We start from the raw sequence: 4948 nt of genomic DNA, 5'->3' as shown, positions 1-4948 counted from the left end.
ATATATATATATATATATATATATATATATATATATATATATATATATATATATATATGTATATATCATGCAAGCAGTTAGTTTCAGCAATTAGTTCACATGATGGCAGCTATCACATTTACAATTGTATTTGGTCTGGCTGCCAATCAGAAAAAGCTTGGGCAAGGCCTGTAGATGAGCACACCTGTCGTTCAAGATCCCTCTTGAGTGAAGGAGGCGTGGTAAACAGCGAATCCACAGACACAGCTTTCTATGAGATATCTAAGAGCGGTTTGCTCTGTTCTCAGGCTTTTAATGGATTAGATGAGGTCCACCCATGTTAGGAGGAGGAATCTCCACTGATTTAAATGTTAATCTCATCCAACAACAGCCTCGCAGAAAGTCTAGAATAGTGATTGACTAGGGTCAACTATATATTTGGGGCCCACAACCCAGTCAGGTTGACATAAAATTAATCCTGCTCCCCCCTCTTCTTGCAAAATCATCACCGGTGTCTTAACATCTTCCGGGTCTCACTGGATGATAACAAGAACATATCCAGTCTCTTCCTGGTTCAACTCATGACAGCACGTTGCTGTCTTCTCAGGACTCCCTTTTCATTGCACTTTGGTCATCAGGTTCCAGAGGTGGTGGTACTCCACTTTAACAAGTTTGTTTGTCTTAGCTGTTCCTTTGCTTGAATGACTTAGACACCTCAAGGAGGTTCTAGTCTCCCAGTGATAAGTGTCTCCTCAGATATTTCTGTAGCCTTATTCAGATGGCCAGATTTACCTCACTTTGCTCCAGTCAGAAGGTTGCATATGAATCAAGGATTGCTGGGCTCTCAGTCCAGTTCTCAGCCTAGCACTGTTGGAAGATGATGGGAGCTCTGAAGAGGAAATGCCGGGTGAAAGGGATTGTCACCAGAGCTCTGCCCTGGGAAGGGATTAGATGAATGTATCTACTGTAGAACTCCATTATTTCTCATAAAAGTGACTTCTGATAAAGTGAGGCCACCCCATGTGTCTGGTCTCTTCTATACACCTCTAGTTTCCGTTTTGATTGTCTACCATGTTGTGACACAGTCAAGAATGACCTCTTAGGGACTGAACAATAAGGGAAGTCCAACCTTGGACTTCCAGTATTTGTTATGACTTGAAACTAAACTGCTTCTCATGCTTTGAATGCTGGGATTTGGAGAAGCTTTAGAAAGTAGGGTTTAGCTGACAACAGTGTGACACTAAGTGTGGGCTTTTAAAGGTTAGAGCTCAGTCCTGGTTCAGGCCCTACTCTCTGCTCTCTGGTGTGATGCCATATTAACAGACGCTATCATACGTGCCAACTGCTATGTGCTCAGCCATACTTTCCCTGCTATGATGAATGGAGACCCCCCTGGAACCAAGAACCCAAGATAAACCTTTTATTTTATAAGATGATTATATCGGGAATGTTGTCACAAAGATGAGACAACGTTTGGCTCTGAGCTGTGAGCCAAAAGAATATTTTTATATATAAGGTACCCAGACTCAAGTACTTTGTTATAGCAATGAAAATAAACTAACATAGTCACAGGCTTGTTTGACCTTGGGATCTTTTGGATATTTGGTTCTTCTGTCATCTTGATTCCATTGTTAATCCTAAAGGATTTCTCCAGGGTACCATTAAATTGGCATAGATGAGGGGTGCTATAGATTGGGTACCCCTAAGTAATGAATGTGGTGGCATAATGACAAAAGTTATGTTATTTTTATTATAATCATTGCAACTCCTTGTGACTTAATATATAATATATGACAAGGGCACTCTATGTGCTATTTAGTTTTGCAACGCTCTATAAAACTTAGAGTACAAGCAACTATGCAAATCAAAAAAGTCATGCTTCAAAGAAGTGAATCCAGTTGCAGATAAACAACTACAGTGGCAGCTGGATAATAAGCAGCCGTTCACGAGGCTTCTTCTCTGTTCTCATCTCCAGGCCGAGGAGCAGGTGTGCAAAATAAACCTTCTGAAATTCCAACTATATGATGTTTTTTGGCAAACTGTCATTCAAATTCTTCAAGAATCTCAAACTTAAGAGAATTAAAGAGACATCGGTTCTAATAAAGGCATATTCTTTATTCCTTGCCAGTACAGAAAGCAAACAAATTTAAAATCCCTTTAACTAAGAATACTTATCCTCAAAGTTCATGGTACTCTACTCAGGGAAGCATACTCTAGAGTAGCTTCCCTGGCATACAAAGGAATTATGGGTAAAGATGTGTTCTCTTTCTGAAGCTCTGGGAGATTTTCATCTTGCTACGGGTCAGCAAAGCACCCCCAAACTCAGCATGGAGATACTAAAGTTAAGGTTTCCCATTCTCGTGGGTGTATCAGATTTTCCTGCTGTGGAGAACAGAGGATGTGACAGAGTTAGGGAGAAATGAGAAGTAACCTCTGACCCAGAGCCATTGCTGCTCCATTCTTTCTTTTCTTGGTCTCGTTCTGTATTTCTGTTCATAACAAACAGAAGTTAAGTAATTTATGAGTACCCATTGTCACTTAAGGGAACAAGCCATTTTACTTATTTATTCTATGAGTAAATGACTCTCTGTCATTACTTACTTATCAGCTATTTTATTTAATATATCAGTTGTGCATATTAACGAGATACAGTGTGATATTTCAACCTACACATAAAATTAAATCAGGATCATCAGCATCCTTTCTGTCATTCTTTTGTATTTGGAGGTTTCATTTTTAAAGATTTATTTATATAATATGTATACAGCATTCTGCCTGCATGTATGCCTGAAGAGGGCACAAGACCTCATTACAGATGGTTATGAGTCACCATGTGGTTGATAGGAATTGAACTCAGGATCTCAGAAGAGCAGACAGTGCTCTTAACCTCTGAGCTATCTCTCCAGCCCCATATTTGGAGGTTTTGAACCCCTCCTCTCTTTTTTTTTATTGGATATTTTATTTATTTACATTTCAAATGTTATCCCCTTTCCTGGTTTTCCCTCTGCAACCTCCCCTTTCTCTTCCCCCCTCCCCCTGCTTCTATGTGGGAGTTCTCCCACCTACCTATCCACTCCCTCCTCACCATCCTGGCATTTGCCTACACTGGGGCATGGAGCCTTCATAGGACCAAGGGCCTCTCCTCTCATTGATGCCAGATAAGGCCATCCTCTGCTACATATGCAGCTGGAGCCAAGGGTCCCTCCATGTGTACTCTTTGGTGTATGGTTTAGTCTCTGGGAGCTCAGGAGTGGGAGGTCTGGTTGGTTGATAATATTGTTCTTCCTATGGGGTTGCAAACCCCTTCAGCTCCTTTTCCCAAACTCCTCCATTGGGGTCCCTGTGCTTAGTCCAGTGGTCGGCTGTGAGCATCCGCCTTTGCATTTGTCAGGCTCTGGCACAGCCTCTCAGGAGACAGCTATATCAGAGCCTGCCTGTCGTGACCTTCATGTACTGTATAACAGGTCAACAGAACCATCATCATCCCACTGTGTTGTCGAACACCAACCAACATCCATTGCTTCGGTTCATTCTCATCATTCTGAGTATTTAATCTTCCTCTTTCCTAGGGAAAAGAATAGGAACAGTAAGAAATCACTCTATGGTCTTTTACATAAAATATATCCATAAGTCTCTTTGACAATAAAACCTGTAGAGTTATAAACATCAACATAATTTAGAAAATTATATTTTTGCAGTGCTAAGCACCTGATGAAAAGAGCAAGAATTAAATTTGGAAGATGTTTTGGATTTCATATAGTTTCTTTAAAAAAAATACAACCAATGCATCTAAAATATTATAGACCAGAACAACTATTTTCTTTACCGTATGTCACTTAAAAATCAAATATATATGTATACACATTGGGTTAGCCAATTGGTCCTGTTAGATTTACTAAGACAAAAGACCCTTAACATAAAAAAAGTCAACCAGCTCGGGTTTCCATTCCATTTTCTCTATTAGTCTGGAAAATGTCTATGAAGTAACCTGCAGGGGACTGGATGGTTTATTATAGGTTAAGATGCAAAGAGAAAATGACCTACTTTAGATGAACTCACATGCTCACACTTCACCAATTTATATTTAAGGATGCTGAAGTAACATTTTAGGCTTATTTTAGAAGTCTTTGAAATTCCCAGCAATGGCTGAAAAAAAATCTGGAGAATGAGGGAGAATCTAAAATGGATAAATGTCCTAATTTTTTCAAAGAGGAAATTTCTGGTTAAATTCCAGGGAAGATCTCCAGAGTATGATTCCTAAGCGTTTGGATGCAAATTGCCATAGTCACTGGACACTAATCTTACTTTCCTCCTCTTAACTGTAGGGTGTCCACCATGTACGTGTGTGTGTGTGTGTGTGTGTGTGTGTGTGTGTATGTGTGTGTATTGGATACATAGATACTATTTTGTTTTCTCTGCTCACACCCTTAACTGCCAATATCCTTTCATCTTTACCTAAAGACTCCTCAAGTAACCTCTGTTCCTTCTCTCAACATGTTTGCTAACACTTTCTACAGAGATGATGCAGCTTAGGTATTCATAAGTTAGCTGACGGAATTAGAGCATCTTTTCAATCATACAGAGAAATTCATGCTGTGTGGCAGTACAGGCCAAGCATCTTTTTTGAGGCTGTTGGAACAGCAGGGCCTATCTCTTCTCTGTTCTCCCCGCTCTTTATCATGGGTAGATGTCACCCATCAATGCTCTGGACTGAATTACAGCTGTTGAGATTGCAGGCGTCTTAGCAGGGAAGGGGAGGTGGGCTTTGCGAGGATCCATTTTTGGCAACCTCTCAAATAATATCAAGTCAGCAACTCTGTGGTTCTAGTCCTCGAGGATAGCATCTCTTGAGTAAATATTTTTAAAGCCACAAAATGAGCTTTGCAAAGGATAAGAAAAGCAAAACAAAAGGCTGTTTCATATTTAAGATTTCAATCTCTGATCTTGGACCTGTGCCCAGTTCTATGAA

Source organism: Grammomys surdaster, unplaced genomic scaffold (genome assembly GCF_004785775.1).
Source record: "Grammomys surdaster isolate TR1022 unplaced genomic scaffold, NIH_TR_1.0 126271, whole genome shotgun sequence".
Classification (NCBI taxonomy): domain Eukaryota; kingdom Metazoa; phylum Chordata; class Mammalia; order Rodentia; family Muridae; genus Grammomys; species Grammomys surdaster.
Note: the sequence above shows the minus strand (reverse complement) of the source record.